The following is a 26,086-nucleotide window of genomic DNA, read 5'->3' as shown; positions in this document are numbered from 1 at the left end:
TCATGTCAATATCTCCTGGAACCACCCATGACATCACCCTATGGCCACTGTACTGCTCTGCTGCCCTGCACTAGTATTCTACTAATGGTGACCTCCTATGGAGTTTGACAGAGAGCATGGCAGTCACAGCACTGTGGGTCATGGAGGCCATTATATATCAGTAAGAGTCTCCCATGGGTCATTTCTGTGAATGGCAGCTCCCAAATTCTAATGTTGGAATCCCTGAATGATTCCATGTAGGTGTAGTGTTGGTGAGTCCTGGACCTTTAAATAAATCTGTAAGATTCTCATGTCAGACACCTTGTCCTTGGATTCATTTCTGAGTGGTATCTGTACTGCTTTGAGCTGTGGGTATCTGAATTTGTAGGGGTGAATCTTGGAAATATCAGGCTCTGAGCCTTGTTCCCAGTCAAACAAGTTTTAAAAGGGCCAATAACCACAAAGGACAGAACTTCAGTTTTAATGGTAACTGTGAGTCCAGTCTATTTCCAGCCCCTTCAAGGGGTAAAAATCTTTCTTGGACTATATGTCAAGTGAGATAGCATAAGGACCCAACACTTCCAAAGTCAGGACTTGCAAAGTTATACCAAGGAATGTATGAAAAAAGGCCTGTGGATACCTGGGCACAAGATTCGTGAATCTGTTATCCACAGACACAAGTTTCACAATCATAGTCCTGGTTGCAACAGCATCAGCCACAGGCTTCTCCTGTGGAGTGGGGCCTTCTTCATGATCTAGGCTTCAGACGTAACCTTTGACCTGAGTCTGTCAGAACCTCTGAATGCTGGAAAGTCTGAGGAGACTTTGGTCCTTGCACCTTTATCCTGTGCACACATGCTTTCAAATATTTCTTAAAGATGTGACTTGGCCTTAGATGGGCCAGGCTTCTTGGATGTAGTCCATCTTCTAGGCCTGGGCTCATCAGGTAGAACAATCTCTTCAGTATCAAGAAGCTGAATGTGGAGAACAAAAGGAAGGAGATTGTGTAAATGGAGGGAATATTTTTTTCAGAAGATATGTTCCCAGCTCTTTCCCAATAGTTTTTGAACATACCAGACATTCTACCACTCTACCAATGAATAAGAAAACCCTCATTGCCATTCCTGTCCCTCTAACCTGATGTCTGAAGGATCAGAAGCTCTGAAATGTTAGCCAAGGAGACATGCAGGAGCTGAGGGAGTCCGACAGGGAGCTTGTGTGTGCTCTATCCACTGTGTCATCAGCAGCCTTTTTTTTTGTTTTTTTTTTTTTTTGAAAGAGTTGATTTCTGCCATGCTGCCTGTCCAGAGGCTTGCTAGACATCCTGTAGAAAATGACAGGGTTTGAGCACTCAGAAATTCTGCTATTGGTTGCCCAGTTTTCTTCTGTATGGCCTGTACTATGGAACAACATGACATCTCCAGGTCTTTGTTCTCCTCCCTACAATGGGGTAAAAACTGGAAGCAACCTGTCAGGGGTGTCCTCAAGTACACATCAAATGCCTGGTCAGTTGTGGACAGACCATGACTGGGGATCAAGTTTTACAAAACTTTGAGAATGGGGTGAGCACAGAGAACATGAAGATCCTGGGTACTGAGGGAGAGAGACACAACTACACCTTCAGGGACCTACGCCGAGTTATAGAAAGCATCACCTGTGCTATCAATGTACAGAAGACAGTCAAGGAGACCCACTGCACATCCTGCAGTAACATAACCAAGATTCCCCCTGGAGACTCAAAAGCTCAAGTTCTGTGACACAAATATAAACACATCCAGAGGTGAAGATGATGGCCAAAGGGTTTTTCTCCATAGCTGAAAAATGTTCAAATGGTATTTCTGAAGAATGACCACTCTACTGTGCACAGCCCAACAGTCATACAACAGAGTTTATATTTTAATGTGATTGTGTGCTCTCTCTTTTTCCTGGTCTCATAGGAGCATCGTGAAGATGTAGGGACACATTGCAGATATGCCACTGTCCAGAGTTTTCTTCGCAGAGCAGTACCTTGCTAAAGACGCAAGCAGGGCTCTAATGACCCAAAAGACTTCTATAGACTTCTTACGCCTTTTGTGCAAATGTGGGTGAGGAGGGTAAAATAAACTTTCTGAGCACTTACTTAACAAACAAAGGGTCTAGATCAACATAGTACATTTGATAAAAGTCGCCTGGAATCTGCTCATCACGAACCAGAAGAGACTCTTTCCTCCAATGACGGACAGATCTCTATCCTCCACCAGGATTGGCTTATGAGGGCCCAAAGATGTCATTGCCATCCAACAATGATCTACTTTCTGGAAAATGAATTCTCAGAGATGGATGGAAGGTTTATACATGATGATAAATGTTGGGAAGAAGTCTGGAGGGATCACATGACTTGGTGATGCCAAAGGCATGGCTCAAAATGGAGGCACACAATGGTCTACAAAACAGTATCCGTTGAGAATCCTAACTCATCAACCAACCCATAGAGAGAAACTTATAACACACTAGACTGTGCCTTGATCAGAACCAGTGTGGTCCAAGATGAAAACCTGTGAGAGAGTAGTGAGGAGCAAGCCAGCTAAGCGTCCAGTTCTCGTTCTGTACTGCCACCCACAGTAGAGCAGTGTACATATAAAGCTTGACCAGATTCCAGACTGTGGGTACTTGTCCTGCCTCACTCTACTCAGGTACCTTGAACTCAGGAAATCCCCACAACTCAATCAGCTTCTATTTAGGGCATATGCCAGCCGACCCCTCATTGCTACATCATCCAAACTTTGTAATGTTCCAGATTATGGGAAGGCTGGTACTTCAAAGAAGGGAACATGACATAGTCTTAGAGACAGCAAGGACACATGACAGATTAGGTGATAAAACCCTAAAAGATGACAGTTACCTACAATAAAAGGATCATTTGTGACATCCAGTAGGACCATCTGTCTTTACACAGTTCTGGGAATGCCAAAGGCTTTTAGTAGATTTGTCTTTCAGTACTGGAGAACAACTGTTTGGACTCTGCCTGGCTATGCCTGAGCCTAGCCTTTTAAAAAGGACTATTTAGGCTCCACACTAACAAATGAGTTCTCCAAATCTTAAGCACCATCTTGAGCATCACACATTTGAACACATCACTGGGAATTTGATAGAATTTCACAGTTTTTTTTTTCTTTACTCACGTCGGTCTCATGTCTACAAGTTTCCTTAACAATTAAGCCCATGACACAACATTACAAGTGGTCTTTTCAACTGCTTCTTGCAAGCTATGTTATACTGACTGCACATCAGACAATACAAGTGAGAGGGCCTTCACAACAACCATCTGAGAAAAAGGACATAGTCTGCCTGCCTAAAGCAGCAGGGTCATTGCTAGGAACCAGGAGGAGACATCCCCAGGAAACACTGGCCAGATGCGACAGAGCCAATCTTGGGGGTTTGATAACTCATAGGGATGGAGCAGTGGTTCAGGAGTATAATGGCTTAGAAAAACAGCATTTACTGTTTTTGAATACATCTTGTATGTAGAGTTTTGTGTTGATTTTCATGAATGCTCATATGTACCAAACAATAGTAAAAGCATTTAATGGCATTATGAAGAGCACGTGGCATTTCAGGATGCAACCTCCAAAAAAAGTGGTAGTACCAAGCCAGATTGAGTCCACCCTTGAGATTGGGAAAGCTTAGAGTACAGCGTAGCATTCTGTGAACCCAGAGAGCATGGTTGCAGTGTATCCACAATGTCAGCAAATGGAGGAACAGCAACATTAGAGACCACACTGACCTGTATCCCAGTGGCTGCCTATGTTAAATTCAGAGGATCCTGGGATTTCCAGGGACCAGAAAGAATCAGATATGTGATCCACGGATCCGTCTTGGGACAGAAGAAATTGACAACCCTGCTCACCTCTATAGGAGAAGGAGCCCACCTCTCCCCCGAGTTTTAAATAGACAGAAGCCTCTGCTATGAAGAGTATGGGGCGTTGCCCCTTTAGAGACATCCCAATGTCATTGCTTCATGTCCCGAGAGGATATGTTGCTCACAAAGGTCAGCTTGCAGTCATGGTCTCCCTCTATTTTGGTCTTAATAGCTAAATTCTCTGAGGATCATCATGAGAGGATCTGTCACCTCTGCATTCCCTTCAAGTGCCAGCTCATAATCTGGACCTCAGAGAATTGAGAGATGGATTAAGTGCTCTAAATAGTTTGGAGGTGAGATCTGGGCCATGTCTGGAAAGAATGGGGTGTGAGTTACTGCCTTTTGCAATGGATGGAATTGCTGCTTTGGCTCACCTCAAAAGGCCAAGGACATGATGGAGAAGCTGTGAAGACTTACATGGTGGAGGGATATCCTGAGATATCATTCCCTTGTCTACTATACATGGAAACCATACAGAAGGAAGAAGATGTCCACACGGCTCACAGTACAGCCTGCTGTGACAGGCCTAGTTGAAGTGAAGTGGGCTCATTCTAGCGTTGTTAGGACACTGGGCATGGCCGACATCTGCCCATGTTACACAAGAACGAAGCCTGCTGTGACAAGTCTAAATGTGCAGTAAAGCAGGCTTACTCTAGAATTGTTAGGACACTGGGCATGACCAAGAACTTTCCCTGTTACACAAAGAGGGTGGTATGAGTTGGAAGATATCGAGACTGTGTCAAAGTGATGGCTGTGAGAATGACTGAAATGGCTGTGTCGGGGGAGGAGACTGTTTTCAAAATAAGCCAGGAGGGAAGGAAAGATCCTGAGTCTGTGGCCTGTCAAGCAGGGACTCAAATGTGGCCCTTTCCTGTGAGACTTGATGAGTTTCACTGTTGTTGGGGCAGTCACTGTCAGGAGAGACCTCAGAAGGGCCTTGGTTTCCCCTTCACACAAGGACACAGTGTATTACTTAACTCAGTCATGGACAGACATGGGTACATTTACCAAGACACAACCAATACCCTGTCCTTCCATATATCAATAATTTAGAATCATTGAGTTGTTATTCTAGTCAGTATCTAACTCACACCTGCATCACATAGGATAAAGATGTACAGGGAACAACCCTTACAACAGTTGCAGGGAGAGTGGTGGCTCTTGTCATTTGCAACAATGTTTCCAACCTCACTTGCTTAAGATGTGGTACAATCAAAGACTCAGCTCTAATTACAGGGACCTCAGACTGTTCGTAACAGTTTCTTTTTACATGAAATAGATACATGTCCTCCATGCCTCCTGAGAACAGAACCTCAGGACATCAGCTATGTGTGGTATGAGAGGCAGGACTGAGCTCCACTTTGTACCCTCTCCTCTCAGAGTTGTTTGGAATCCCAGTATCTCAGCAGCAAAGACTAGGTTTCCTAAGATGATCATCTTACCTGCATCTAATAGATGAGGTCCATAGTGATGGTCAATTCTGATTGCAAGGGGAGACTATGGAAAGACCATATGAATGGCAATCTCAATCTTGTCCTTCCGATTTGTGGTGAACCTCTGAGAGCCTCATGTCAACAATCATCCTAACTGTAACACCTTCACTCATCTTCTGGGAGGTAGGACTATATAGATTTGTTAGTGATGCCTAGAAGACAGAGTTGGAAGCATTACGGTGTTAGCCCTCAGACCCGTTTCCTTCTGAGGACTCCCTTCTACCTTGTTGTCCTCATGTCAGAGGCACATTGATCCTTGAACAGGTTGTTGGTTATTTACAGGAGATGGAGGTCCCAGCGAGAAGTCACGTGTTTTTCAAAGCATCATTTGTCCATCTCAAACTCTCTGTCACAGTCAGAGCTTGGCCTTCACTCTTTTGACACTTGCTCCAACTTCGTCACTGAGTGCAGCACACTAGAATAGGCATGACCTTTGGAGAGATGTGGTATATTAAATGTTAAAGGTGGAGATGGAAGACAGAAAACCCAACATGGGTCAAGATCATGTGAGAAAATCCCGCCCTTTGCTTTCTGGACTCCCAACTTCTACAGAAGTTGTGAATGATACTAACAAGAAAGGAATGAAAACAAGTCCTGTTCTAAGTTTTAAGTTCCTTCTCACCACTGAGTTAAGATTGGGGTTACTGGCTTGGACTTCTCAGGTAAATAAGAGTACATTGTGTATGGGCTTTGGGTACCCTCGTGTGGGCTTACACATCATAAAGTGTTATAGATGGAATAACTTACCCATAGAAAATTCTGGAAAAATAAAGGTAGAAAGAACAGTGGCAAATAAAGTACTATGCTAAGAGTCGACATGACTTAACATTAGAGAACTAAGCTGAGAGATTGAGGATCTCCAAATCTACAACCAAGACAACTCCAGTAGACAGAGAAGATTGTGTTGTTGCGACGGGTATCCAAAGGAGAACAGTACATCTGTGGGCCAATGCCTAGGCTCCTACTCCCGAGTCCAGTCAAGTATTTCTCCAGCATGTACTGGCACAGCCTCAGATCCTTCGGGTTCTTCACCTACAAAAGCTTTTCCAATAATAGGTAGTAGAGTCCAGTTACTAGGTCCTTTATGAGTCTGAGAAAGACCTCACTTGAGTTAAACTTTGACCTCCACAGGCTCTCCAGGAAATATACATGCTACCTGCCCCCACATGCATTCACACACACACAGAGAGAGAGAGAGAGAGAGAGAGAGAGGGGGGGGAGGGAGAGAGAGATAGAGAGGGGGTAGGGAGAGGGAGAGAAAGAGAGAGAAAGAGAAAGAGAGACAGAGATAGAGCAAGGGAGAGAGAGATAGACAAAGAGGCAGCTAGGCAGGAAAAAAGAGAACGGAGAGAGTCAGAAACTGATGCCAAGAATGAGAAAAAGACGGAACAAAAGATATAAAAACCAGAGAAGAGAGAGAAGAGACAGACTACAGACAGGATGTAGGGGAGAGTGAATAGGTAAATGAGAAAATATGTAAATAATTTAAAATGCTTTGCAGGGCTACATGTTCTCAGTGCCCACACCATCTGTTTAAATTAGGGTAAGGTGTATAAGCATCATACATACCTAGTAGCACTGATTTGAACTTACTATAAGAAGCACAATCTAGCTGCCATAAATGCCATGAAAGCCCAACAAGTTGCTAACCTTTATTGGTGGGAGGGGCTCCACAACTGTCAAACGACCTGGCAGAGGAAACAGAAAAAGAAAAAGATCAACCTGAAGGCCAACAAGTCTGCTGTGAAATTTTTATCTCTGCCTAGAAAGTACTAGTCAATGACACAGTACATACATCATAGTGTTGAGCTGATGGCTGAATGGAAACACTGTCAGGTATCATATGGGGAGAAACTGAGAGGGCCAGAAATGACACTCTACAAGATGTCAGCTTTGACCCTAGGTAAAATGAGAAGCTAAAGCCTCTAGTCACAAGTCTGACAGTTTTCAATGTTGAGCGGCGAGGTGGCCACTGGGAGAAATTTATGATCTTTATTTATAACTGTCAATTAGTACAGGAAACGTGACCTGGAGGGAGACTCTTCACAAAGGAATTCTCTAGATGATGTTCTCCTGTGAGCAAGTCTGTAGAGAATCAATTTCATGATCTTAAATGACATGGGAAGTAACAAGAACTTTAGCAGTGCCATTCCCTAGGCTTAGGGAAAGACTTCATAAGAGCAGAGGCCTTTAGATGAGCACTAGCAAGCAAGCCTACATGCATGCATTAATTTCTCTACACTCCTGCCTGTGGATAGAACATGGGTAGCCCCTTTGTAGTGCCTTGGCTACACTGTGCTAATGCAGTATACCAGGAAGTGTTAAGTCACTGGATTGAAATGAAACTAAGAATATTTTGTTTCAGATAATCACACTGACACTTAAAAACAACAACTCAGACAACAGTGGAAGTTATCTGGTGGTTCTCTTAGTCAGTCAAATTTATCAAACGGTAGCTCCCAACTCCTGCTCGGTGGGACCAGGTGGGCATGGCTTCTCTCCCTATGAATGTCTGATCTCCATTCATATTCTAAGAACCGCATTCAGGGTGTCCTCTCAAAGGTTAGAGAGACTCTGTCAGTGCCTGTCATATGTCAGATGACAGCAGAGAGGAGTTGTCAGAACTCTGAACATCTCTCCACTAATGACCTTCTAGGAAGTACCAATAATGTCAAGAGGCATTTTGATACTAAGCTCATTGCTTCCTGTGTGCCACCATGTTGCTGAGAGACAATTAGTTAGCAGCATCCTTCCTAAAGCATGGGGGAAGAGCAAGAGAAGAAGGCACTCTGCAACAGTTGGATACACAGATTTCCCATATTTAAGGAATAACCAAAAACACAAAACACCATCACATTTGCACTTGGACCTTTCCCAAGCCCTAACCAGCAGAGGAATTCTAAATCTTGGCACTGAAATGGATGACCTATATGACACTTGATGGTGGCAACCAGGGAAGGGAGGGGCCATACCATGTTGATCATATATCCATACTGCAGATGCTTGTGACGATGCAAATGAGGTTGCTTGACACATTGTTGGTGCCCTCCTGTCTGCAGACACCGGCTTATGTTTGTTCTGCCTGGTAGCCACATTGAGCAACTTCTTGTGGGAAAGCACCAGGATCTGCAAGGGACAATTGAGAGTATGGAATACCATGGGATGATAAGGACAGCGTCCCCACTACTTCTTCACATAATGACACTGTACTGAGACTCTGGAGAGAAGATGTGTAAATAGACGAGAGGGTGAGCATCCCAGGAAGACAGTCACAGGGATCAAGTGCCCAGAAGTAGAGGACAGCAGAGGGTGTGTATATGGTAGAACATTAGAGGATATTCCCATGTTCCTACACAATCAGGTCAGTTCTGGTATTGAGTATTTAGTTCTAGTATTTAGAAAAGAATCAGAAAAGATTTAATCAAAGAAAAGTGTTTTTCTGTGCTGATAACTAATCACAAATTCTATGGTGCTGAAGGATACAGGGATGACTGTGTCCAGTGGCCCCATCTTGTGCTGCTTCTAGGCATCACAGAAGACCAGCTATTCAACACACTGTGTTAGTCAGATTCCTGTTTTACAGCACTAAGCACCCTCTATAGAAAAGGAAGCTGGATCCCAGAAGTCAATCAGAGTGGGAGAACTTTCCTGAAGTGCTAGGCAGGACTGCAAACTGACCAGTGAATATCGGAGTGTTCAGGGAGAGCATTCATAACCTATGATGTTCAAAGAGTGAGGAGAAATCTGCCCACACCAAAGATCCTGAAGGGTCTGTTCATGGGACACGCCACCCAGGGAGCCCTCAGTCTCTATCAGCACTTCAGGGCTCTATTCATGCTAGGCCTACTAATTTGATGCTGTAACTAAAGGAACTTTGGGAAGTGGGTTGAGATCAATCACATAGTGAGAAATCCACATGGGACCTCCCCATCTTCCTCACCTGGTCTTTCCTTTGAAGTGTAGACACGGTCCTCTCTGAGACAGAATGTTCCAGGAGATTGTAAAGTGTATTTTTCCCATATTGAACTAGATTTTTAAATCAATAGCAGCAGTACCTACAATTGCAGTTCAAAATCAGAGGTCAAGTGGTTTTGCCTTCACTGAGAGATCAGGTCCAGACTTTCAGGTCAGACTCTGCTCACCAGTGACAAACAGGGAAAGACTTTGGTGCACAGCCTCGGGATTTGGGCTCCAGGCTGTGTTGCTTCAGTCAGAAAAGCATCATGGCCCTCGACTGCTTCATTGGATGTCAGAGTCATAGTTGGTGATATCTAAAAAGAGGACAGGGACAGAATGTAAGAGAACAGAGGATTCGGCTAGGTCATTCGACCTGTAACAACCCAGTGTGTTATTTGTAGAGGTAAGAAAATTCCTGGACAGTAAGAGGGTGTGCTGAGGGAGACTGAGTGTCTGCATGGGAGATAAAGCCAACTACAGTGCTGGTGTACAACCAAGGTTCAGGATTACCTCTGGTGACAGTTTTTATCTGCACTCCTTACCGGCTTAGAAACTGACATGCAAAATCAACGATGGTTAGCCACATGCAGCAACATGGGCTGTTGTTTCTGGGATTCCTACACTGTCTCTATCAGGATGGCCTCCTCATCTTCTGACAATCCCACCACCAGCACAGCAGTAGTGCACACTTCAGGCCTTTGGCAGGTAGCAATACCCAACACTCCCAGGGTCTGTGCTCTGCGTGGAGAACATCATTTCACTAAGAGATGAAACACAATAAATTTCCTTTTAGGGTGTCCATAAATATCTATCACAGTATCACAGACACTCGTCAGGTCCAGTCATTCATGATGGCTGCCTGTCACATGGCTGCCATTGCCTTCCTTCTCATGCCTTCTTTCTCTCCAGGCTCAGTTCGACAGAGCTGTCTTCTCAGGGACAGTGTTTCCCAACAACCTGTACAAGGATGGGAACTGACAGTTTTATTACTGTTTTTACCTGTTTTGATGCAGACTTACCTCACCACCTCTGTCTTCCTGGATGTCCTGGACTCTGCCAGAGTGTCAGCAACTTGGGCACAGCTTGTTTGTCACACTAATGCCACTGGGATCTGGCTTCTCCTGAGAGCCTTACACGTCACAATGCTTACTGAATGGCAACTGACAAAAGGACAGATGACACCAATTCACATAGACAGTTTACAAGCTGTGCTCACATCTAGAGTGAATCTACATCCTTACTCCTTGGGGGTAAGAATGACAGGACTGTGGAGAGAGTAATGGCTTCCATGATAGTACCTGAGGACTGGAGCCGGCAAAGTCCAGGATGTGAGGAACAGGTTGCATAGCAAAACGTGGAACCCAGCTTTCTCAGACATCCCACAATTTGAACACCATCCCAAGTAAAAGCAGTGGTAGTGGTCAATGGTCCAGAGCCAGTGACTGACCTACAGAGGCCCTCCTCTGTGCTCTTCAAGTCTCAGGACTGGGAAGCAAGGCTGGGGAAGAGTCAGGGAGAAGTTGTCATTCGCTAGCAGGGCTGTCACTAGGAAGACACCAGAATAGAATGAAGGACTGAACAGGGCCTCAGGGATTGTACCATGTAGCTTCCAGGTACATTTTTGGCCCCGCATCACTTTTGCCTGCAGCCTCCCACAGTCGCATTCCTCCTCTGCTTTCTGTTTCCTTGGTGACAGAAGGCTAGGTCTCCTACATGCCCAACCATCATATGAGCTTGAAGGGCAGAACAACCTTGTCAAGGATACATGGGCTTTAAGAGGAGATGGTGACAACATTGCAGCTTGAACTGAAGGCAAACAGATCCAGCTACACTGTTCATGTCGAAATTCACTCATACAGGCATTAGAGTGTTCAGCAGCCTCCCTTGTCTTCGGGCTCCACATCATGGCACCCTGTGTTCTATATGTACTCGGGCGTTCCTCTTGTATCTTTTTGTCCTAATGAGGACAAACTTCATTCCTTAGACCCCAGAGTCCATCCAACGTACTCACATTCTCGCACACTGAAGTCCTCCAGAGCTGGATTCTGGACAGAATTCCTGGAGAGGCCTCAGAAATCTCTGTACAGTCTTGGCTTCTGATCACCAGAATATTAATTTGATTGGATCAGAGTTCCAAATATCTGTTTTCTTCTCTTGACTCAGTTGAAGAGTACAGGAAACAGAATTAGCAGAGTGTTCCAGGCAGTTTAAGAAGTCTGTAGGAGCTAACCTGTTCAAGCTCCCTTAAAAGACAATGACAATGGGAAGGAGGAGGCCTCCTTGGCTTTCCTGTCTGCAGGGTTTCTCAACAGGGTTTCTCAGGAGTGACCTTCACTGATAAAGGTTATGTTTGGTTTAGCAGGAGGTGACCCTTGGGGCTCCTGATGGGCTTACAGGTCACCAGAACACCTGTCTCTTTATCCATCATAACTTTTGGTCTCTAGTGGTTTGGCAGTGTCCCTTGCTCTCAGGAAGTGTTCTAGTACTTGCAGACAGCATGTTTCACAGTGATTCAGGCCTTTGATGTTCTCTTTCAAACTGGGTGCCCTTCAAGAGTTCAACATATGTACATGCTCTGGGCCTCTTTCTTCCTGATAAAATTCTCCACTCAGGAAAGATTCTGGTACAGGCAGACATCCTATTTCACAGTCTTTCGAGCTCAGAGGTTCTCTCAGAAAAAGCATGACTTTTAAGTGGTCAGGATATATACACTATTTTTCTCATTTGGGCACCGATGTCCACATAGACAAGACTATTTCATTTCCTGGGTAATTACACAGAGTGAGGGATCTTTCCGTGCATGCCAGAAACTTACTACTCCCCTCTTCCGGTCAGATGCATCGTCTGTCCAATCCTGGTGGATTCCTGCATGCTGGTGTTGACTCATATCCAGAAGGAACCCTCAGCTCTCACCCTTGCAGTCCACCTCCTTTGAGGCCTGAGCATCTTAGTCAGTATTAAAGGGAACTCATTGTTTTTTTGCACCCAGCATCCTACTCTCATAGTCCTCATGTCCTTAGTGTTCCCGCAGCGACATTAGCACAGTGTTGAGGTAGGCAGGTTGGTTCACATGGAGACAGGGGAATCCTCACTTCATTGTTAAGGGCAGGATGGCACTGTTAGGTAGTCTATTGGCTCAAGTGCTTCTGCCGTAGATATGGACAAACACAGCTGCTCAGCCCATCCTGCAGCTGTCACAGGATCTTCCAGAGACTGTCCATCCTGAAGGTCCATACGGACAATGAGGACATGGAAGTTCAGATCGACCTTTCAAATGTGTTCCATGAATTGCGGAACAAGATTCGATCAGAGCATGGGAAGGAAAGGTCTTCATGCGGATAGGAGATAGAAGGAATTGGGGAATGAAGATAAACGAGGACCAGCTCATGTATCCTATCAGAATGAGTGTTATTTGGTCTTGAGGTACAGGGATCAAAGGCTACTGCTCACGTCTTCTTGCCTGATTTCAGATGGTTTGGGTGGCTACCAAAGAGGCCCTGTTCTTGTAAATCAAGTTTGTGTGGAGAATCCTCTATCATTATGTACATACCTCATTAGGGGATAGGATGTTGTTTTACTGTTTGGGCGTGCAGAACTAAAGTGTGGGAACCAGTCTCTCCCTGGTCTACTGATGCTGGTGTCCATTCTTGGCAGATGCTCCACAGTGATACAGGAATCACAGAGCTCTGGACATTGGTGTTCTTCTGAGATGCAGGGAGACTTTGAGGGGGCCCATTAGATAGTTGACCATTGTTCCTCTGCCAGGCATAGATCATCACTATAGATTCCATATGGACACTTGTCCCTGAAAACAGCAGTCTCTCATTTTTTCTGCATACCTTGCTCAGGTAGGAGGATTTTAGTTTGTGTTTTCAGTCCAGTGTTGCTAATTTGAGTTGGGATCCTTAGCAACAATGAGCCACTTTCCTTGTACTCAGGAATCCATGAATGTCCTGGCCTCAAATGCACCATTATCTGCAGGAGGGAAGCTGAAGGAGGGAAAGAAATTAGTTGTGAGGGGGACTTAAACCCAGGTGCCCAGGACAATGGCAGAATCATCCTTTCTCAGAACCTCCGACTAAATGAGACCTTCCTTTGTAGATTATAACTAGGGGAACTGTGAAAGCACTCAGGAGGGAAGGACACTAGAGCAAGTACAGAGAATGGAGAAGTTATGGATCCTTTCCCTTTTCCTGAATGACTAAAGACTGCATTTGAGAGGGCCAGTGGCCATTAAGAACTGCTAAGGCCATTGACTGCTGGATGTCAGCATGTTGTGTATCAGGAAGCTAATGGATCAGCATGTCCTTTAGGGTGAGAGGGAAGAGTCCACATGTGTTGTTGAGCTTTGTCTCATGCTGACTCTGGGATACAGAGAGTGCAGACACTCTATGTGCTGTCTGAATTTAGGTTCCAGAGGGACTCTATTGACCATCATCTGCAGATAAACACAGCAGCTACAAATCCTAGAACTTAAACAAATGGAGGATAGAATTGATGAGGAGATGGTGAGTGGCTGAGACACCTAATAGATACCTGAGTGAAAGTGTGACAAAAGACATATTCAAGTTTTCCACAGATCCAAGTGACAGGACAAGTGCACACCCTGACGTGACTGGCATGCAAGAAAGGGATTGCCCCTCCCCACATGGGTTGGACACTTTCCTGGAAATTTGGTCAACTTTAGGCCATTTGAGATTTAAATGTTTGTTTACATTATGCCACTGTCAGATTGTCTACTGCATTTATAGTACATTTTCATGATTAATAACTAAGTGTTTAGGGAAGTTATGGATGGTAGCTCATCTGGCAATAGGAAAGAAGTCAAGGAAATCATTGTGAAGAAGCCAGTAAAGAGCACAGGTCATGACCTCTATTCTTGTTTCTGCCTCTAAATATCTACTTTCAGTTACTATGACTTCCCTCATAATAGTTACATACATCAGTTTTAAATTACACAACAGTTTCCTCCACAGCCAAGCAAGACCCACTGCTCTCTCTGTTCCTGGCAGCAATGAAGACAAAAACATTTGGTGAACACTTGTTGGACTGTGGCTCCAGCTTAGGGCAGCCTAATCCCAGAAGACTCATAGTAGCTTCCTAACTTATTGAAAATTCTCAGCTGGAGAAATCTAAGAAGACCAGGGATAGATGGTGAAACATGAGAGAAAAAGCCAAGTCAGTATAGCTGGGCTGCTTTTCAGCTATACTTTAGAGTAGAAAGATATTTCTATGACACTGAAAATGTTGTCTCGAGGTTATGGAGCCTTTGATTTGGATAGGAAGGGTGCGCGCGCGCGCGCACACACACACACACACACACACACACACACACACACACACACACATCCATAGATGTACCTGGTGACACTTTTTACTTAGAACCACCACTGAGTTTGAAACACCTACAGGTGCATGTGAAGGAAGGTTGGGGCCTCTAGACTCTGGGATGCCACCATGAGCCCCATTTCTATTTGACTCTGTTCTTTTTTTTTTTTTTTTTTTTTTTTATTCTCATTTTATATTCATTTTTTTTTCTTTCTTTTTTTTTTTATTAACTTGAGTATTTCTTATATACATTTCGAGTGTTATTCCCTTTCCCGGTTTCCGGGCAAACATCCCCCTCCCCCCTCCCCTTCCTTATGGGTGTTCCCCTCCCAACCCTCCCCCCATTGCCGCCCTCCCCCCAAAGACTAGTTCACTGGGGGTTCAGTCTTAGCAGGACCCAGAGCTTCCCCTTCCACTGGTGCTCTTACTAGGATATTCATTGCTACCTATGGGGTCAGAGTCCAGGGTCAGTCCATGTATAGTCTTTAGGTAGTGGCTTAGTCCCTGGAAGCTCTGGTTGCTTGGCATTGTTGTACTTTTGGGGTCTCGAGTCCCTTCAAGCTCTTCCAGTTCTTTCTCTGATTCCTTCAATAGGGGACCTATTCTCAGTTCAGTGGTTTGCTGCTGGCATTCGCCTCTATATTTGCTGTATTCTGGCTGTGTCTCTCAGGAGCGATCTACATCCGGCTCCTGTCGGTCTGCACTTCTTTGCTTCATCCATCTTGTCTAATTGGGTGGCTGTATATGTATGGGCCACATGTGGGGCAGGCTCTGAATGGGTGTTCGTTCAGTCTCTGTTTTAATCTTTGCCTCTCCCTTCCCTGCCAAGGGTATTCTTTTTCCTCATTTAAAGAAGGAGTGAAGCATTCACATTTTGATCATCCGTCTTGAGTTTCGTTTGTTCTAGGGATCTAGGGTAATTCAAGCATTTGGGCTAATAGCCACTTATCAGTGAGTGCATACCATGTATGTCTTTCTGTGATTGGGTTAGCTCACTCAGGATGATATTTTCCAGTTCCAACCATTTGCCTACGAATTTCATAAACTCGTTGTTTTTGATAGCTGAGTAATATTCCATTGTGTAGATGTACCACATTTTCTGTATCCATTCCTCTGTTGAAGGGCATCTGGGTTCTTTCCATTTTCTGGCTATTATAAATAAGGCTGCGATGAACATAGTGGAGCACGTGTCTCTTTTATATGTTGAGGCATCTTTTGGGTATATGCCCAAGAGAGGTATAGCTGGATCCTCAGGCAGTTCAATGTCCAATTTTCTGAGGAACCTCCAGACTGATTTCCAGAATGGTTTTACCAGTCTGCAATCCCACCAACAATGGAGGATTGTTCCTCTTTCTCCACATCCTCGCCAGCATCTGCTGTCACCTGAGTTTTTGATCTTAGCCAATCGCACTGGTGTGAGGTGAAATCTCAGGGTTGTTTTGATTTGCATTTCCCTTATGACTAAAGATGTTGAACATTTCTTTAGGTGTTTCTCCGCCATTCGGCATTCCTCAGCTGTGAATTCTTTGTTTAGCTCTGAACCCCATTTTTTAATAGGGTTATTTGTTTCCCTGCGGTCTAACTTCTTGAGTTCTTTGTATATTTTGGATATAAGGCCTCTATCTGTTGTAGGATTGGTAAAGATCTTTTCCCAATCTGTTGGTTGCCGTTTTGTCCTAACCACAGTGTCCTTTGCCTTACAGAAGCTTTGCAGTTTTATGAGATCCCATTTGTCGATTCTTGATCTTAGAGCATAAGCCATTGGTGTTTTGTTCAGGAAATTTTTTCCAGTGCCCATGTGTTCCAGATGCTTCCCTAGTTTTTCTTCTATTAGTTTGAGTGTGTCTGGTTTGATGTGGAGGTCCTTGATCCACTTGGACTTAAGCTTTGTACAGGGTGATAAGCATGGATCGATCTGCATTCTTCTACATGTTGCCCTCCAGTTGAACCAGCACCATTTGCTGAAAATGCTATCTTTTTTTCCATTTGATGGTTTTGGCTCCTTTGTCAAAAATCAAGTGACCATAGGTGTGTGGGTTCATTTCTGGGTCTTCAATTCTATTCCATTGGTCTATCTGTCTGTCTCTGTACCAATACCATGCAGTTTTTATCACTATTGCTCTGTAATACTGCTTGAGTTCAGGGATAGTGATTCCCCCTGAAGTCCTTTTATTGTTGAGGATAGCTTTAGCTATCCTGGGTTTTTTGTTATTCCAGATGAATTTGCAAATTGTTCTAACTCTTTGAAGAATTGGATTGGTATTTTGATGGGGATTGCATTGAATCTGTAGATTGCTTTTGGTAAAATGGCCATTTTTACTATATTAATCCTGCCAATCCATGAGCATGGGAGATCTTTCCATCTTCTGAGGTCTTCTTCAATTTCTTTCCTCAGTGTCTTGAAGTTCTTATTGTACAGATCTTTTACTTGCTTGGTTAAAGTCACACCGAGGTACTTTATATTATTTGGGTCTATTATGAAGGGTGTCGTTTCCCTAATTTCTTTCTCGGCTTGTTTCTCTTTTGTATAGAGGAAGGCAACTGATTTATTTGAGTTAATTTTATACCCAGCCACTTTGCTGAAGTTGTTTATCAGCTTTAGTAGTTCTCTGGTGGAACTTTTGGGATCACTTAAATATACTATCATGTCATCTGCAAATAGTGATATTTTGATCTCTTCTTTTCCGATCTGTATCCCTTTGATCTCCTTTTGTTGTCTGATTGCTCTGGCTAGAACTTCAAGAACTATATTGAATAAGTAGGGAGAGAGTGGGCAGCCTTGTCTAGTCCCTGATTTTAGTGGGATTGCTTCAAGTTTCTCTCCATTTAGTTTAATGTTAGCAACTGGTTTGCTGTATATGGCTTTTACTATGTTTAGGTATGGGCCTTGAATTCCTATTCTTTCTAGGACTTTTATCATGAAGGGGTGTTGAATTTTGTCAAATGCTTTCTCAGCATCTAATGAAATGATCATGTGGTTCTGTTCTTACAGTTTGTTTATATAATGGATCACGTTGATGGTTTTCCGTATATTAAACCATCCCTGCATGCCTGGGATGAAGCCTACTTGATCATGATGGATGATTGTTTTGATGTGCTCTTGAATTCGGTTTGCCAGAATTTTATTGAGTATTTTTGCGTCGATATTCATAAGGGAAATTGGTCTGAAGTTCTCTTTCTTTGTTGTGTCTTTGTGTGGTTTAGGTATAAGAGTAATTGTGGCTTCGTAGAAGGAATTCGGTAGGGCTCCATCTGTTTCAATTTTGTGGAATAGTTTGGATAATATTGGTATGAGGTCTTCTATGAAGGTTTGATAGAATTCTGCACTAAACCCGTCTGGACCTGGGCTCTTTTTGGTTGGGAGACCTTTAATGACTGCTTCTATTTCCTTAGGAGTTATGGGGTTGTTTAACTGGTTTATCTGTTCCTGATTTAACTTCGATACCTGGTATCTGTCTAGGAAATTGTCCATTTCCTGAAGATTTTCAAATTTTGTTGAATATAGGTTTTTATAGTAAGATCTGATGATTTTTTGAATTTCCTCCGAATCTGTAGTTATGTCTCCCTTTTCATTTCTGATTTTGTTAATTTGGACACACTCTCTGTGTCCTCTCGTTAGTCTGGCTAAGGGTTTATCTATCTTGTTGATTTTCTCAAAGAACCAACTTTTGGTTCTGTTGATTCTTTCTATGGTCCTTTTTGTTTCTACTTGGTTGATTTCAGCTCTGAGTTTGATTATTTCCTGCCTTCTACTCCTCCTGGGTGTATTTGCTTCTTTTTGTTCTAGAGCTTTTAGGTGTGCTGTCAAGCTGCTGACATATGCTCTTTCCTGTTTCTTTCTGCAGGCACTCAGCGCTATGAGTTTTCCTCTTAGCACAGCTTTCATTGTGTCCCATAAGTTTGAGTATGTTGTATCTTCATTTTCATTAAATTCCAAAAAGTTTTTAATTTCTTTCTTTATTTCTTCCTTGACCAGGTTATCATTGAGTAGAGCATTGTTCAATTTCCACGTATATGTGGGCATTCTTCCCTTATTAATATTGAAGACCAGTTTTAGGCCGTGGTGGTCCGATAGCACGCATGGGATTATTTCTATCTTTCTGTACCTGTTGAGGCCCGTTTTTTGACCAATTATATGGTCAATTTTGGAGAAAGTACCATGAGGAGCTGAGAAGAAGGTATATCCTTTTGCTTTAGGATAGAATGTTCTATAAATATCCGTTAAGTCCATTTGGCTCATGACTTCTCTTAGTCTGTCTACATCACTGTTTAATTTCTGTTTCCATGATCTGTCCATTGATGAGAGTGGGGTGTTGAAATCTCCCACTATTATTGTGTGAGGTGCAATGTGTGTTTTGAGCTTTAGTAAGGTTTCTTTTACGTATGTAGGTGCCCTTGTATTTGGGGCATAGATATTTAGGATTGAGAGTTCATCTTGGTTGATTTTTCCTTTGATGAATATGAAGTGTCCTTCCTTATCTTTTTTGATGACTTTTAGTTGGAAATTGATTTTATTTGATATTAGAATGGCTACTCCAGCTTGCTTCTTCTGACCATTTGCTTGGAAAGTTGTTTTCCAGCCTTTCACTCTGAGGTAGTGTCTGTCTTTGTCTCTGAGGTGTGTTTCCTGTAGGCAGCAGAATGCAGGGTCCTCGTTGCGTATCCAGTTTGTTAATCTATGTCTTTTTATTGGGGAGTTGAGGCCATTGATATTCAGAGATATTAAGGAATAGTCATTATTGCTTCCCGTTATATTCATATTTGGATGTGAGGTTATGTTTGTGTGCTTTCATTCTCTTTGTTTTGTTGCCAAGACGATTAGTTTCTTGCTTCTTCTAGGGTATAGCTTGCCTCCTTATGTTGGGCTTTACCATTTATTATCCTTTGTAGTGCTGGATTTGTAGAAAGATATTGTGTAAATTTGGTTTTGTCATGGAATATCTTGGTTTCTCCATCAATGTTAATTGAGAGTTTTGCTGGATACAGTAACCTGGGCTGGCATTTGTGTTCTCTTAGTGTCTGTATGACATCAGTCCAGGATCTTCTGGCCTTCATAGTTTCTGGCGAGAAGTCTGGTGTGATTCTGATAGGTCTCCCTTTATATGTTACTTGACCTTTTTCCCTTACTGCTTTTAATATTCTTTCTTTATTTTGTGCGTTTGGTGTTTTGACAATTATGTGACGGGAGGTGTTTCTTTTCTGGTCCAATCTATTTGGAGTTCTGTAGGCTTCTTGTATGTCTATGGGTATCTCTTTTTTTAGGTTAGGGAAGTTTTCTTCTATGATTTTGTTGAAGATATTTACTGGTCCTTTGAGCTGGGAGTCTTCACTCTCTTCTATACCTATTATCCTTAGGTTTGATCTTCTCATTGAGTCCTGGATTTCCTGTATGTTTTGGACCAGTAGCTTTTTCCGCTTTACATTATCTTTGACAGTTGAGTCAATGATTTCTATGGAATCTTCTGCTCCTGAGATTCTCTCTTCCATCTCTTGTATTCTGTTGGTGAAGCTTGTATCTACAGCTCCTTGTCTCTTCTTTTGGTTTTCTATATCCAGGGTTGTTTCCATGTGTTCTTTCTTGATTGCTTCTATTTCCATTTTTAATTCCTTCAACTGTTTGATTGTGTTTTCCTGGAATTCTTTCAGGGATTTTTGTGATTCCTCTCTGTAGGCTTTTACTTGTTTATTAATGTTTTCCTGTGCTTCCCTAAGTGTGTTCATGTCTTTCTTGAAGTCCTCCAGCATCATGATCAAATATGATTTTGAAACTAGATCTTGCTTTTCTGGTGTGTTTGGATATTCCATGTTTGTTTTGGTGGGAGAATTGGGCTCCGATGATGGCATGTAGTCTTGGTTTCTGTTGCTTGGGTTCCTGCGCTTGCCTCTCGCCATCAGATTATCTCTAGTGTTACTTTGTTCTGCTGTTTCTGACAGTGGCTAGACTGTCCTATAAGCCTGTGTGTCAGGAGTGCTGTAGACCTGTTTTCCTTTCTTTCAGTCAGTTATGGGGACAGAGTGTTCTTCTTTCGGGCGTGTAGTTTTTCCTCTCTACAGGTCTTCAGCTGTTCCTGTGGGCCTGTGTCTTGAGGTCACCAGGCAGCTTTCTTGCAGCAGAAAATTTGGTCTTACCTGTGGTCCGAGGCTCAGGTTTGCTCGTGGGGTGCTGCCCAGGGGCTCTCTGCAGGGGCAGCAACCAGGAAGACCTGTGCCGCCCCTTCCGGGAGCTTCAGTGCACCAGGGTTCCAGATGGTCTTTGGCTTTTTCCTCTGGCGTCCGAGATGTGTGTGCAGGGAGCAGTCTCTTCTGGTTTCCCAGGCTTGTCCGCCTCTCTGAAGGTTTAGCTCTCCCTCCCTCGGGATTTGGGTGCAGAGAACTGTTTATCCGGTCTGTTTCCTTCAGGGTCCGGCGGGGTCCTGCCGCTCCTGGGCCCTCCCCCACGGGAGCCCAGAGGCCTTATACAGTTTCCTCTTGGGCCAGGGATGTGGGCAGGGGTGAGCAGTGTTGGTGGTCTCTTCCGCTCTGCAGCCTCAGGAGTGCCCACCTGACCAGGCGGTTGGGTTTCTCTCTCACCGGGTCTGGGAGCAGAGAGCTGCTGCGGGCCGGGATCCGCGGGTGGGGGACTTCCGGTAAACACAGAATGTGCTGGGTCCTAGAGAAATTCTGCTTCCATGTGTCCCAAGCTCACCAGGCAGCTTTCTTGCAGCAGAAAATTTGGTCTTACCTGTGGTCCCGAGGCTCAGGTTTGCTCGTGGGGTGCTGCCCAGGGGCTCTCTGCAGCGGCAGCAACCAGGAAGACCTGTGCCGCCCCTTCCGGGAGCTTCAGTGCACCAGGGTTCCAGATGGTCTTTGGCTTTTTCCTCTGGCGTCCGAGATGTGTGTGCAGGGAGCAGTCTCTTCTGGTTTCCCAGGCTTGTCCGCCTCTCTGAAGGTTTAGCTCTCCCTCCCACGGGATTTGGGTGCAGAGAACTGTTTATCCGGTCTGTTTCCTTCAGGGTCCGGCGGGGTCCTGCCGCTCCTGGGCCCTCCCCCACGGGAGCCCAGAGGCCTTATACAGTTTCCTCTTGGGCCAGGGATGTGGGCAGGGGTGAGCTGTGTTGGTGGTCTCTTCCGCTCTGCAGCCTCAGGAGTGCCCACCTGACCAGGCGGTTGGGTTTCTCTCTCACCGGGTCTGTTGACTCTGTTCTTTCCCACTGATCTCTTCACTATCTTGTCCTTTCCAATCCTCAGGAGTCAGGAGAGTGCACCCCTCAGGTCTTTTCCATGTGTGGACCTTCAAGACTGTGAGAGCCTGAAAGTCAAGAGGAATTTCAGGAGTTTTCACCTAAAGGAGAAACTTGCAGTTTATTCTTAAGTGACTCAAAACACCGCACTATCAGAAAAAGACACCGTCATATGCATCATATACAGAGATTGATGCTGGCTGTATGTCACACAGCTTCCTCCATGGCCCTCTGTGCCTTCTATTGGTTTCTTCCAGGGTCTCTCCTGCTGTAACTCTCACAAAAGTGTCTCTTCTGATGCCCTGGACTACCATGCATGCTCTTTGGTCTCTTACCAAGTTAGTTGTTTTCATGCAGAACTACACCATCATTTTTGTCTTCCTGATTTTCCTGTACTCTGCCAGGTTGTCTGCTGCTTGGGGACAGATAGGTCGTCAGGCCTAAAGATCCCTGGACTCAGCAGTGAGTGAAGGCTTGGGACAGAGCACGTTTTTATTCAATGACTTCTGACTGGATAACTGATCATAGCATGACACAGAGTAAACCTAGAGCACAGGATTGAATCTCAGATCTCATTTTGACACTGGAAGACTTGTTCCAGTTAGGAAAGAATGACGTGAGGCCTATGAAAGAAGAGTTAACTCTAGCAATGAACTGGACACACAGATGCTGTAGGAGAAGAACTTGAACAGGCTCCGCCCAGAATGCAAAGATCAAGCTGGATGGCTAGGACACTGAACCCTAACCATGACGAAGAGCCCACACCCCATGGAGCCAAAATCCCATGGAAATGCAGGGACATATGTCATGAGGCTAACCTCTGACAAATGAGGAGAGTCCCAGCTCCAGGCTCTTCAGATGTGGAAGAGGACTGAGTGTCAGAAAGATGGCAAATGCTTAGGGAGCAACCCTTCTAGTTTCCCAGGCTTAGCCGCTTTGAGGTTCACTCACAAGTTTTGCATCTTTCTTGGACACAGTGAGAGAGATGCGCTGGGTGCCTACTCTTATCCTTCTCACAGGAGAGCAGGTCACACAGGCTGAGTGATCTCCATGATAGAAGCACTGTGTTTTGTTCTCTAAACCTCAGTGTGGCATCCTTCAGCCCATTACTGAGACTCACACCAGACATGGTAGACAGAAGCCTGGACTTTCCAAAGCTGGAGCATTTTTGGAATGTGGTGCACGATCACATCCTGGAGGCACTTAAGCTCTCACACCTGACGTCCACTTCCTATGTCCCTCAAGACTGCTGCTGTATGCTTCATGCAGTGCACCAAGCCTACCACAGTAGATTCTCAAGGGGATGGCTATTTCAAAGAAATTCGAGCTTTAGAGTGAGACCGCAGTGAGCTTGGTTTGTATGAGATACTGGGAAGGTGTGTCCTAGGTATGTAGCACATGTGGGAACGTGAATAGATGTCACTTTGAATGCCCAGTGGCCTGACCAGGAGCTGACCAAGCCAGCACTTGCACTGAATGCCTAGCAAAAGCAGCAAGAACAGAGCTATGGAGGGAAACTTCCCATTTCTGCTCCTTGTGAATTCTGGAGCAGGCATTTGCTGTACTCGCAGGGAACATAGGTCTCCTTGTTGGTAGCATACCAAATGATGGGAGGAAAAGAAACCTAGGAGCCCTCAGGTCTGTGTCCCGGGACATTCAGTTTGAGGTTTAGTTGCCTGGACCCTTGTAGCAAGGAAGATCCCCTACCAGCTATTCAGCCCTGGTTAGCAGATGGTAAGAAAGACTAGCACGACTGTACGACCAGTCTCTGAATGCCAGATTGGAACGTCTGGTGACACTGACCCCTCTCTGCTGCATGCAGGATACATAAGAACTGGGTATCCACAGCTGAATCCCAATGTATTCATTCAAGCAGCATTGTCAGACCTCACAGGACTCAGTACACTCTGCCTGTCCAGTTCAATTGTAGGGAGACATGGAGGTGGCCCCTTAGTACTTTGACCACTGTCACTCTGCCAGGCACTAGGTCCCTAAGCAGAGTCTCTATCTGAATATGTTCCCCATAGAGAACAGGCTAATATGCCCCCTTTCAGACTGGCTGTACCCACAATCACTTGCTGATTATAGCTAGTTCGTTTACATCAGACACCACCTAGGCATTCTCCAAAAATATTTCTTCCTCAGATGGTACGGAAATGAGCAGGGTTTTATCCAGCTGGAGTAGACATACTTCTCCCTAACCCAAGAGACCCCATGTATACTCTCTGATATTTCCAGTGAGAATACATGAATAAAGACAGAGAAAATAAAATTCAGAGTGGAGGTGCACCCTCCCACATTAGCTTACCTTTTATATGGTACTGCTTGCTGCCTTTTTCAGGGGGGCCACTCTCTTGGAGGATCTATGCTGGGGTTTTTTCTTTGGAGCCCGAGGGAGGCAGCAAAGTCTTGAAATGCAGTCTCTGATTCCTTTGCGGAGTCTCTTAAACCATCCCATCGTCTGAGGGGGAGATGACGTATTCATCTCAATGTCCTGCTTAGGTGGCAGGATTATTTCAACTCCCGACATGTTGTTGTAGACACATGGGGAGGCCACAGGTGTTGAGTGGAGGGCACGGGTAGAAGTGCTTCTCTCCTTCTTAGGATAGTATACCGAAATGGGAGGCATGGAGACACACCTGCTCATCTTGAGTCCTGATAGAATCAGGTCAAGAGGATTCTGTTCTCTTGAGGGAGGTCTGTGGTGGCCAAAGATGGGTTCACTGGCCCTTCTCCTGAGAGGAAGGACAAAGACAGAGGGATGTGCTGGTGATCGGGGTGGCGGAGGGCACGGATCCCCAGGCTTGGCTGGAGTGATATATCCAAGATCATACCCTTTGCTTACATGATATTTTAAGCTCAAATATGCCCCCATTGGTTCATCGTATCTTTTCTTTTGGAGGGATTCCAAGATGTCATTGGCATTATACCCCATCGCACAGAGCATTTCTATAATTTTGTAATCTGGGTCAGTCATTGTCGGGATTTTAAACTCGCATTTCTTGATCCATGGGTGATTTTCAATTTCCTCTATAGAGGGCCTCATCTCTGGGGAAACCGTGAGGATTTGATGTATCAGGTTTTCGAGTTGCCCAGACAGGTGATGTGGAACGGTATAGGTCCCCGTTGTAATCTTTTGCTCAATCTCATTGATGGTGTTTCCTCTGAAGGGAAAGTAGCCAGTGGTGATGAAATATAGGAGTACGCCCAAACTCCACACATCAGAACTCTTGCCATCATATGGCTGCTGTAATACCAGTTCAGGGGCATTAAAGCCCCTGGTTCCACAGTGCCTACTCAGTAATGTACCAGGTCTGCATTTGACTGCCAGGCCAAAGTCGATCAGCTTAACATTGCCCTCTCCATCTATCAGTATATTCTGTGGCTTGATGTCACGATGGACAATGTCCAGACTATGGCAATATCTTATCGCAGATACGATCTGTCCGAACATTTTCTTCGCCTTTTCTTCTGGCAGCGGGCCCTCCTCACTTATTAGTTCTACTAAGTTGCCTCCTGGAGCATATTGTAAAATAAAATGAATCTGGTTCGCTGTAACCAGGATCTGGAAGAGGGAAATTATATTTGGATGGTGCAGTAACTCCAAAGTGGTCATTTCGGACAGGATTGCCCTGATGGTCTTCTTACAGATCTCTACCGTTTTGATGGCAACCAGGGCCTGCGTTCTCCGGTGCCAGGCCAATCTCACCCTGCCATATGAACCCTGTCCAAGAAAGAAAACCACCTTATACTGACTGCCCAAAGTCTTCTTAATAGAAGTGATGTCCATCCCTGTGATCTGGTGAACATAAGTTGTGAGGTACAATAACCCGTCAACTAACAAAATACACAGCTATCAAGGAGTCCCACAGGTCAACATTAACCGGCTCCCCGGTCCTTATGGACAAATTCAACAGGCTGGTCCACTGTCTTATACAGAGGACACTCATTCTTACATCCAAGTGGTTCTTTGTGAGGTCACAGCATGAAATGTACCAAACAGACAAGGCTGTAAACCATAGTGGCTGTCTCCACTCTGGGCCTCAGGGAACTTTCCATTCTTGTGAAAAGGAAACTAGCCTCTCTGAGCTTCTTCTTCAGCAGATCAAAGAGACAGATATTTACTGTTTAGCAATTACAGGCAGTACTGTGCTGCACAGGGAAGTGCATTAAAGCTGCAACCTGAGAGAGATTTGATCACCTCCCCAGCT

General features: G+C 44.6%; 1 pseudogene across 5 annotated transcripts; it reads right to left on the bottom strand.

The window, feature by feature from the left end:
* Positions 1-444: 444 nt before the first annotated feature.
* On the bottom strand, positions 445-25,792 carry LOC134479832 (putative sperm motility kinase W; annotated as a pseudogene). Of its 5 annotated transcripts, none has more exons than XR_015624499.1 (12): positions 24,184-25,767; positions 10,626-13,316; positions 10,347-10,487; positions 9,870-10,087; positions 9,513-9,641; positions 9,311-9,425; positions 8,343-8,496; positions 7,021-7,058; positions 5,594-6,411; positions 5,320-5,522; positions 1,117-1,303; positions 445-953 (listed from the first exon to the last, which is right to left on the bottom strand). The product of XR_015624499.1 is annotated as a putative sperm motility kinase W, transcript variant X1 (transcript). The 5 variants fall into 5 exon arrangements; XR_015624500.1 differs by having other exon boundaries at positions 5,320-6,411; positions 10,626-10,825; positions 11,339-13,316; XR_015624501.1 differs by lacking the exon at positions 9,870-10,087 and having other exon boundaries at positions 5,320-6,411.
* Between the last annotated feature and the right edge of the window lie 294 nt (positions 25,793-26,086).

Source organism: Rattus norvegicus, chromosome 7 (genome assembly GCF_021556685.1).
Source record: "Rattus norvegicus strain SHRSP/BbbUtx chromosome 7, alternate assembly SHRSP_T2T, whole genome shotgun sequence".
Lineage (NCBI taxonomy): Eukaryota > Metazoa > Chordata > Mammalia > Rodentia > Muridae > Rattus > Rattus norvegicus.
The sequence above is the reverse complement of the archived record's forward strand: the minus strand, read 5'-3'. Positions and strand labels throughout refer to the sequence as shown.